Genomic DNA, 10932 nt, shown 5'->3' on the forward strand with positions numbered 1-10932 from the left:
ATAAAATGAGCTGCAAGACTGCCATTCTCCAGAGCATTTTCTCAGTCTGTTGAGATTTTGCTTTGGGCATGTCCTCAAAAATTTGGCTCAAATAAATTCTTTCTTTGTTTTTCTTTCCTTTCTTTTTCTTTTCTTTTCTTTTATTTCCTTCTTTTCTTTTTTTTTTTCCTGCACAGGCTCATGAAACATACCCTCACCCGAGGATATTTTTTCCATTGATTTTCAGGAAAGGCGGGAGAGAGGGAGGGAAACATCAATGTGAGAGAGACACATTGATTGGCTGCCTCCCGAGAGCCCGACAGGGGCAGGGATGGAACCTGCAACACAGATACTTGCGCCTGATGGGGAGTCGAACTGAAGACCCTTCGGTGCACGGACCCACGCTCCCACCACTGACCCACACTGGCCAGGGCGTTTCATTAGTTTTTAAGGAGAATTCATACAGCCATTGACTATACAGAGCCATTTCTCAGTCCTCTTTTCTTTCACTTAAGAAATTGGGTTGCACTCTGATAGGGATGATAATGCCAAAACAAGGTCGCTGGCTCATCACCTAGGACACAAATAAATACTTAATTGCTTGACACTTTATTGAACACAAAGCAAGATTAAGCACCTTTGCCTTCGTGGTCCAGAATGGAAGCAGGAGCCCAGGGATGGGAAGATGTGCACGCCCCGCCCCCGCCCCCCGCAGGCCTGTCTTGCTGTGGGAAGGCTGACCCAGGTTCTCTCAGTTATCAGCCCTCGGATGCGTCATCCCACTCCCGAGCTTGGTGCAATGTTTGCCCATCATCCTCTTCCTTCCTTTGTTCCTGATCTTCCTGTTGTTGAGCTGCTTCTTATTTTTTTTCAGTTACAGTTTACATTCAATATTACTCTGTACTAGTTTCAGCTGAGCGGCTCCTTTGACCTCTGATGTTGTCCTGGCTGTTCCTTGATCGGATAAAGCTCCCAATTTCCCATGCCGATCGCGTCACTCGCCCTCGTAGGTGCCAGTTTTGGGTAACCAGCTCCAATGCTTGGCTTCGGAGAGAGCGAAGCGTTTCCCTGGAGGCCTGTCCTGGGGGACGAGTGAGCAGCTGATGTTCTTCCTGAGGAGTCCTTTTCTCTCCAGATCTTTATCTCCCCGTCAATGTTCTCCATCTTCTGAGCTGATACCAATCCAACTGCAAAGGTGAAGGAGGCCATATTCACAGACACGCTCATTGTCTGCTTGACCACTTTCCACAGGGGATTGCAGTGCAGACGACCCACGCTCCACCTCCTCCTTCTGCCTGTTTGTCTCCGGTCGGCCCATCTTTGAGATGCCACGGCCACAGTCACAGGGCTAGGATGGGCCACGGGGCTAGGATGGGCCACGGGGCTAGGATGGGCCATGGGGGAACTAGCTCAGTGTTATTTTCAGCTGAGCTGTTCTTAGTTTGGGCAACTCAGACGGGACCACATGATGGTACTGGCACTGAGTCAAGCAGCTTAAAGCGTGTTCTCGAGCACCGCAAGCGAGCTGGACACCGGGGTTGGCTTACTTCCTGTCGAGCGCTCCCTGGAATGCAGGCGCCATCAGGTACTTCAGGCTGGGGAAGCATCCTCTTCTAAATCTCCGTTTGGGCTGAACAAGCCGAAATGTTGCAACATTCTGGAGCCTTCTCAGAAGGTCCGGTCCCTCCACAGCTTCTCTCGGGCTCCTTCTTCGTTGAAGGGGGAGGGGGGCAACCCTCTCCATTCATCTCTCCATGGACTCCGTTCCCCAAAGAGAGACATTCCAATCCTATAAAAGACAAAGCTCCTTTTAACTTAAAACAGATTTTTTTTTCCCCCTTCATCAAAAATGTTGACCAGAAAAGTTGGGAAATCCTATCAGGCAGAGATCATGTGGACACAGGATGTTTGCTGCACTTCCTCCCAGTCTCTCTGGGTCAATGGCTTTGGATAATTTTGTATCTTGCTTTCCCCACCCCCGCTTAAAATTAAATTGTTGGGAGCATTTGGGATGTTGCTCCCTGGCATGTGTCTTCAGTTTGGCTCAAATAAACTCTTTTAAAAATTCTCTTTAAAAAAATTATATTGTTACATCAACAAAAGTAGATAGAGTGCCCTGGCCAGTATGCTTAGTGGTTACAGCGTCAGCCTGTGCACTGAAGGGTTTCCAGTTTGATACTTGGCCAAGGGAACGTACTGTACCCGAGTTGCAGGTTCAATCCCCAGCCCTGTTCGGAGCAAGTTGGGGAGGCAACCAATCGATGCGTCTCTCTCACATTGATGTCTCTCTCTCTCTCTCTCTCTCTCTCTCCTTCATTCCCTCTACTCTTTCTAAAAAGCAATGACGATTAATAAAATGAAAAAAAGAAAAGGAGATAGTAGGATGGGCAGGTGGAAAGAGAGCCCCAAGGCAGACTGGGGCACTCAGGTAGAGCGGACATGGGATTCGCTGAACAATTCTTCCCAGTTTCCTGTAGGTCTGAAATGTTTCATAACAAAGTGTGGGGAAACAGTGGGTTGTGAACTCGCCTCTCTTAGGAACCTGTAGTTGCCCTCCTGTTCATATACCCGATGGAAGCGAGCATTATGTCCACCAACAGCCACGCGTGAACGATACCCAGCAACACCATTCTTCAAAACGCCCCCCATAGGACACACACAGATGCCCATCGTGAGTACCAGGAACACAATTCTGCAATTCCTGTGCTTTCTGATCTCCAATCCCCGGCGGGGGCTGCCTGCCTTTCGCTCCCCCAGCTCTTCCAATGGTTTTGCAAGCCCGTCCGCGCCTGGGCTCAGTCCCTCTGCTGGAAACCCTGTTTTTCCTGGCTGAACCTTGCCTGAACAGGGCCTGGTAAGTCGTTAGGGAAGCTGACTTACAGAAAAACAGGGATTCAAGACCCAGCTCTGTCGGTTCTGTGGGCCTATGGTTTTTAGTGCCCTCTTCTTTTTTTTTTTATTAATTTTATTGACTGATTGATTTTGAGAGAGAGAGAGAGAGAGAAGCATCAATTTGTCATCCCATCATTTACGCATTCATTGGTTGATTCCTGTGTGTGCCCTGACCAGGGATCGAACCCGAAACCTTGGCGTATCAGGATGTCACTCACCTGCTGAGCCACCCAGCCAGGGCTTCGTGTCATTTTCTTTCAGTTTCTTCATTTGGAACAGGCAGAGGTGAGGTCTACCTCTCGGGGCTACGGGGAGAAACCAAGATGACACACAGAACATTGAAGCCCCGCACCGACATGGAGGTGACAGTTATTATTATTGCCATTTAGCAGATGAGAAAAGGGAGGCTCAAAACCTTCATTTGCCTCAAATCACACAGCCAGGCAATGGCGAGGTGTGGATTCAAACCCAGGAGCACGAGACCTCCGGCTCCTCGTCTCTCCGGCTCTGCCTCCAGCCTCACCGCACCCAGCAAGCCTGAGTGAGTCAGGGTCCGGGAAAGGCGGCTGCGTGAAGGCAGGGGCGGCCGCCCGCCTGCCTCCACTCTCTCCTGCGGCTCCTGCCAAGTGCAGCAGCGAGTGGCCGAGGCCCAGGCCTGTGGCCCCGTGGACTGAGCAGGGCCTTGCCAGCCCTGTGCACTTCACAAGGCAGGGCTCAGAGCCTGCTGTGGACAGAAGCTTGGAGCGGGGCAATCCCTGGATGTGAGTCACACAGCAAATCCGTGAGCAGACTGGCCTCTGGCCGGACCTGTCTCCGAGTCCCAGCAGTAGCAGGTGTTAAAGGCCCGAAGGATGTACCTGGGCTGCCGGCTAAGGCACCCGGGTTGTAAACGCTGGTCCAACCCAACCTCCTCCCTTGGTGGCCTCGCCCTGGGGTGGCGAGAAGGTGGATGACAGCTCCAGGCTTTTGTCAACCCCGATGGAGAGAGCGTCCTTGGTCTCGGGCCCCAAAGTTGCATTTCCTTGGCACAGCTTGACCGTATGTCCATCCCTGGACCAGCACAGTGCCCGGGGACCTGCCCTCTGATTGGCCAGCCCTACAGTCAGGCTGGGGTGACTGGGGAGGCTGGTCCACCCTGAGCCACATGTGCTGAGAACAGAGAAGTGGCCTCTTCCTGGAGGTGGACCCAGTGAGTGACCACGACAAGGGAACCGCGGCCCACGCCTGTCCCTGGCTCCCGCCCTGCTGACAGTGGCTGTCCTTTCTTCACCTCCTTGGCCACAGGTGGACTTCAGAGGTGGCGGCAGGGACATGCTGGAGGGACACGCCTTGGAGGAAGGGATATTCTCTTGGGGGAGGGGAGTATTCAGTCTCCCCTCACACAAATACCGCGCCCAGGCCAACCTCTGTCAGGGGCTTCCACCAACAGCCGAGGTCTGGGGCTTATCAAAAGCGCATCAAGTGCCTGGCGCAATGCTGAGCCCACTGAAGCAGATGTCGTGTTTAATCCTCACCAAAGCTCCATGAATACCCATTTCACAGGCGAAGAGACTGAGGCTCAGGAGCCAGATGTCGCACCCCTCTATTTCCTTTTTGAATTGTCATCGATACGCTGTCACAGCAGGGCTGCTTTAGTTGTAAAATGAGGTGTTGTCAGGTCAAGGGCCATATCCGAGGCCTCAGTTCTCAGCCCAGGAAGAAGCTGCGATGAGTGAGTGAGTGAGTGAGTGAGTGAGTGAGTGACTGGGTGCAGTGACAAGGTGCTGGCAGCAGGAGCTGGGCTAACGCTAGGGAAGGAAGGGTACAGTTCTCTGTAGCTCCCGATGGCCGAAGTCCAAAGTCAGCCATCTTCACAGGCCACTCTCAACCCGGCTGACACCGAGGCCTTTGGAAGCCATGTGGCAACAACACATTGCCACCCTGGCTGCAGCCTGTTTGTCTGACCCAGTGCCCTGAATATTGCCTGGCACAGGGGGAGGGCAGTCATACCCTGGCTCACCCACAGGTCAGCCCAGTGTGTGGATTCTCCCACCCAGGGCTGGAGGCCAGCCTGGCTGCCCCACTGCACCCTCAGGGTGCCCCCTGTCCACAGGGCACTGGGGCTCGGAGGGGTCAGCTTAGCGTTTCCATTGGGTGGCGCTGGGCTCAAGCACCACCTGCGTAGGCAGGTTGGCGGTGGGGCCAGAGCTGCCCCCGGCTTCTCATCTCCACTGGGCATCCCTCAACTTTACCCCCTCCAAGTCCTCCTCCTTGTGGTGCCGAGGGTGCCCTGTTCTCTCTCGTGCCTCCAGATTTGCTCGCTCTTCAGAACACCCCTCCCCTACTCGCCCTCAAGGACAGCAGCCAGCCTGGAGCGAGACGGGGGTCCCTCTCCCGTCCTCCTCGTGCCTGCTCTGCCCCTCACACCTGCGCCTCTGCTTCCCTCTCGGATTTCCTGGCTGCACAGAGGTGGATCTGGAAGGTTCCTCGAGGCTGGATGAGGCCCAGTTTTTGAGCTCAGTGCTCATGGGGCCCTCGGGGCTGCGTGGGAACCCCCAGGGAGCGGCAGCTTCTGTGCCCAGAGGTGGGCCAGAGGGCCGGCCAGTGCTCACCTGACATGAAGGCTGCAGCTGTGGCGGGTGGGAGAGAGGCTGCTGCCCACCCCACCCCCCATGTCCCCCTTGGCCCTCAGCCCTCCCGCCCCATCCCACACCTCAGGCTCTGTCCCCAGCCCAACGCGGAGTCAGCAGCTCTGCCCTGTTCCAGGCCCTTTCTCCTTGGGGCAGGGTGGCCCGGCCCCAGCACAGGTTGGGCACAGCCTCGTTGCCCTGCATGGGCTCCCAGCCTCCCGGCCTCACTGGGAGCGAGGAGCAGAGACTGGCCTGGGGCTCCCATGGCTGGAGGCAGCCCGAGGCTGTGGCTTTTTGGGGTGACCTGCACCCTGCCCAGCTGGCCCGTGAGGAGGGAGGCTGAGCGCCCGGGGTTATTTCCTCCAGGAGGGAATCCCCTTCCCCATCAGCCTGAGGCTTGCCCAGGCCTCTCTGTGCCAAGACCCATCCGGCCCTAAGGACCCCACAGGCTGGAGGGATGAGGGCTGAGCAGAGAGAAGAGTGGGGTGGAGGGTCTGAGAGGATCTGGGAGGGACCTGGGTGGACAGCTGAAGGGTTAGAGGAGCCACTCCATCAGGAGTGAGGCTGAGAGAAAGGTGAGCAAAGACTCCCAAACCCAAGTGAGCTCAGGGCCACTGACCAGCCCCACCTCCATACTGTGAGCCACAAGCCACTGGGTCCCCCCAGGGGTCTCCAGCCCCCCAGCCCAGTCCAATGTGGTGGGTCCCTACGGGCTGTGTGACTGTCCGGAGCCTGAGGCTTCTCCTCCCAGCAAGGAGTCCAGCCTGCGGCCCTGTGTTCCCAAAGAACCCCCCCACAGACCTGGGCCTTCGCCTGAGGCCTCAGGTCATCGTCCAGGGCAGATAGGCTGTGGGGCTCCGGCCTGAGAAGTCTGACCACTCAGCTCCCATTGCAGCCCCAGGGACTGGAGGGAGTTGAACATTAACCCCTTTGATGAGTGGCCCCAGCTAAACAAACACCCGTTATCACATGTCAACAGCAGCTGCCAGGCACTGACTCAGGCACCAGCAGCCCTGCCTGGCCCCTGCCTGCCACTGCCCGCATGGGCTGAGGCTGCCAGGACTGCCTGGGCTCAAGTCCTACCCACCTCTGTCTCCTGCTGGCTGTGTGACCCCAGGCCAGGCACTGTCCCTTGCTGGGGGGTCAGTTTCCCTCTGTCCTCTGGCCTTCTGGGATGGCTGGGTCCAGTTGGGGAAAAGGCGGAGGAGTTTGGGGAGGCCCTGCCGGTGCTGAAGCCTTTGCGATTAGACTCCAGGAAATCAAAGCAGCTGAGAGGGACTGACCGCTGGCCGTGCGCCAGATGCTGTCCCCGCGGCACTCGCTGTCTTATTTAATCCTCAGTGAGGTGGATGAGGACGTCTGGTCAAGCGTTCACCACACTTTCCTGCTATTTGTGTCTCTGCTGTCTGTGAGGGGAGGGCTGGGTTGGAATCAGGTGCAGCCCTGTGCCTTTTGAGTGTTGAGGGAGCAGATGAATCCAGAAAGACCCCTGGGAGGCGGGGAACAGGGATGCAGCAGTGTCCTCCGGTGAGCAGTGAGCGTGGCTTGACTGCCAAGGGGGCACCGGCCAGAGGCAGGGAGAACTGGAACCACTCTGTGTCCGTGTCAGCAGTGGAGACCAGCTCCAGCAGCCCGGCGTTTGGAAGTTGGGGTGGAGGAGGTTGTGATTACAGCCCAGTGGGCAGGTGTCAGCTGAGAGGGCAGAGGCAGAGAGAAGAGGCCCGTAAGAGTCAGGGTGCATGCACAGCCCGTGGAGGGAGCACATACTGATGCAGCCAACACTAACCGCTGACTTGGGTGCCACTGGAACGCTCCATCCTCAACAATTCCAAACTTAAGTGCTAGCATTAGCCCGTTTCACAGGTGAGAAAACTGAGGCCAGAGAAGGGCAGTTTGTGTCTATGCTCACAGTTAAGAAAGGGCAGAAAGACCAAAGGCCATGCGTGAGCCATTGTCAGCAGCGTGGGCCGCCAGCCCCGGGCAGCCTGGGCCGGGGGATCAGGTCAGGCGCCCACTGCCCGCCGTGACCCAGACAGAGCCCTTTCCTGGGTCAGCTTGCCCCCGTGGAGGCTGGCAAGGCTCAGTCCTTCACTCACCCTCTTACCCCAAGAGGAAAAATGTGGTTTGACTGGCAAGAGGAGGAAGTAAATACTGTTCTGTTTGGTTAGAGGGGGGTGAGCCTGGGAAGGATCTCTTCCAAGCGCCATAGGCCGGGAGAGAAGAGAGCCACTGGCTTGCTCCCAGGCCCTTCCCGTCAGCATCGACTCGCCATCCCCAATAAGGCTGCACTTCAACACATTGATAGCGGGAAGTGTAGCTGGCTTCCCAGGTGTGCCTCTGAGACGTAAACCAACTTTCTGTAAATACACCCCTTCCCAAAACGGGCCTGGGACAGACCTGATGTTGACCAGAGCCATATTTTAGGGGTAACGCAAGAAACCCCCTAGTCAGAGTGGGCCCCTCCTTTGAGCGTTAATGATGTCTGTGTAAGGTCACTGTTGAAACAGCAGCAGCCAGCGGCGGGCCAGGCTGGAGGAAACCTTGAACTCTCGATGTCTCGAGGCATCCTCGTGTTTGACTCACATTTTCAGATACAGACAAGAGCCCTCGGCGGCCACGCGTGGCACCTGGCCCACTTTTCAAGCTCCCTGTCTATTTGACTACTGGGGGTGGGGCACCCCACTTACCTGCACAATAACCTTTGGACAGAGTTTGGAAATGAGGGTGAAAGGCAGTGATTGCTATTTGTCACCCAAGATAATTACCTGGCAAAGGTGAGGCCTCGTGACTATGACTTGGGCTGGCCCCAGTGACCCTGGACTCTATGACCCGTGAGGGCAGGGCCCTGGAGCCAGATCTGGGGTTGATGGCGGTTGACATTTGTCTGCCACTCACCACCAGCTTCGTGGCCTCAGGCAGGCTGACTCACTCATTCCCTGAATTACAGAACTTTTACTAGTACTCACCTCCCAGCTCCTGGGTAGGGCGTCTCTGGCCTGCGGGCATGGTTCCTTGGTTTCCAGGACTTCATGGTGAAGGCTGTCTGTCTGCTGTCAACGTGGGTGCCCTCAGTTCTGTCCAACGTCTTGGCCTCTCTGAACCAGGACACTCTCTCTCCCCGGACCTTCCCAGGACCTCTTCATCACTGCAAATGCTGCCCTTACAACCCCTCTGGCCTCCGCCTCCTGTCCTCGTGTGCTTGTCTTCTCCCTGCTAGTGTTCACTGCCCACAGGAGCGCCTCCAGGCCTCCAGCACCTCTATTTCCCGGCCCACTCCTCACTTGGGTTGCACGCCTCTCTTCCTTGACCTGCCTGCACTCCGGGGCTGTCTGCCCACCTGACCCTTCATCCTCAGCCCTGCGTCTGCTCCTGTCGGAGGCGTGCTCCCATCAGCCTTGGGCCCGTGGGTGCCTGGACACCCACTGGTACCTAGAAGGTGGTGCCCGGGAAAGACTTCCGCCATGAATGACACTAGGTTTCTAGTCAGCTTGCTGTCCCTTCCTCAATTTCAAGCCTCCTTCATGCTCAAGCGTTGGGGCCCTCCTCTCCTCCTCACTCTCAATGCCCTCCTCCTACTCTGCAGGACAGACACCCTCCTGCTGGGACTGCCCCCACCTCTCCTCCTCTAGGTACCGAGGAAGCTGGATCTAGACTCGCAAGACCATCCCTCCTATATGGTAAATGGGCCCCTTCCAAGGCTCCAACGCCCCCCGCCCCCCGTGGGAAATATAGTGAAAGCCAGCAGTAGGGACGGTGAGACCTTGGGAACCTGGCCAGCAACTCAGTCTAAGGTCAAACAGAAACTTCTAGATGTGTGTCTGGATTGTAAACAGCTGGTGTTTTGACCTCATGCAAGCACTACTCCCCCTGCACGCCTGTTTTTCTGTGTTGTGTACTCCGTAAAACCTTGTGTTGGGAATGTCTGGGTGGTGGCGAAACAGCAGCACCGGCCGGCAGCCCCTGGTGCACCCGTGTCTTCACAGCCAGTCCTCGGGTTATTTGGAATCCATGAACACACTGACGTTTTCTGGGACCTCAGCACTTTGCATAACACTTCCTCCCCCAGACTCAATAAATCCTTCCCTCCCTTTCCTGGAACTCATCCCCGGGGAAGCTTCCCTCTCCAGTCTGATCTGCTGGTCCTTCATTAACAGTGAATCCCCTCCCCTCCCGCTGTCATCCTTTCCTCCTTCACAGCCAAACCTCCCCTCTTCCCACCCTCTCAACCACTCTGCCTCCGCCCGACAGTGCTGCCAGGCCGTCTCTCCTGGCATGGCACCTGCACCCATGCCTGGACCATGCCTGTGCGGGCAGGGCTCTCAGTTCTCTGTCTCTAGGCTATTTCACATGCTGACGTGGGTGGCTTTAATCCAGCCGTGGGCAGACTATGGCCCGCAGGCCGGATCCGGTCCGTTTGAAATGAATAAAACTAAAAAAAAAAAAGATGTTTACTTTGAATTTATATTAGTTCACACAAACACTCCATCCATGCTTTTGTTCCGGCCCTCCGGTCCAGTTTAAGAACCCATTGTGGCCCTCGAGTCAAAAAGTTTGCCCACCCCTGCTTTAATCACACCCCACAAGGAAGGCTCTCAAATCTTGCCTCCACCTCCAAAACATGTAACACATTATGTGTTCAACGCATATTAAAGAAATGCAACTCTTCCTCCCTTGACTCCCGCTGCTCAGGTCAAACTGGGAAACCCATCTGCCAGCCCTGGGGGCCTGAGCGGCCCCAGCAAGCGCTCCTCCCCTTAGCAGAGCAGACTCAACAGGATGGTCTACCCCGCAAGCACTGAAGTCACCGTCTACTGCATCTTAGCAGAAAACACAAATATGACAGTATCGGATCTAGTAACAGACTTTTTTTTAAGGTTTGTAAGCAGCTTTCTTTTTATTTATTTTTTTAAAAAATACGTTTTGAGACAGGAAGGGAAAGGGAGAGAAACATTGATGAGAAACATCGATAGACTGCCTCCTACACGCTCCCCCCTCTGGGGATCGAGCCTGCAACCCAGCATGTGCCCCAACTGGGAATCCAACGGTAACCTCCTGGTTCCTGGGTGGACGCTCGACCACTGAACCACACCAGCCGGGCCATACCGACTTTTAAGAACGTTACCACAGCCATAGCCACGAGAAGGCAGTCCTCCAGGGAGGCGTCCCAGCTGTCCATGAACTCAAGCTTGGTGTCCTGGGAGGACTGGAGCGGCCCAGCCTCAGGAGGGAGGCGGAGGCAGCCTGGGTGGGAGACCCACTCACACACCTGCTCCTCCTGAAGAATCCAAACCTGCTTTTTCACTGGGCATTAGCAACCACCAAGCCCAAGCGTTAATGACATGGGGAAGAAGGCTGGAGGCCTACTCACCACCCCCCGCACCCCGGCCCTGCATGCTAGGGTCAGGCTTACCATAACCCTGGAGCTCCGAGTGCCCGAGGTCGGCAGCTTGCT

At 55.9% G+C, this 10932-nt stretch overlaps 1 long non-coding RNA gene across 1 annotated transcript; it reads right to left on the bottom strand.

Annotated features, from left to right (window-relative positions):
* Nucleotides 1-294: 294 nt before the first annotated feature.
* Nucleotides 295-7079, bottom strand: LOC102257491. The gene is made up of 3 exons (XR_313492.2): nucleotides 6568-7079; nucleotides 3090-3176; nucleotides 295-1768 (listed from the first exon to the last, which is right to left on the bottom strand). It is a non-coding gene; the product is annotated as an uncharacterized LOC102257491 (long non-coding RNA).
* Nucleotides 7080-10932: the final 3853 nt, after the last annotated feature.

This window comes from Myotis brandtii, unplaced genomic scaffold (genome assembly GCF_000412655.1).
Source record: "Myotis brandtii unplaced genomic scaffold, ASM41265v1 scaffold187, whole genome shotgun sequence".
NCBI lineage: Eukaryota > Metazoa > Chordata > Mammalia > Chiroptera > Vespertilionidae > Myotis > Myotis brandtii.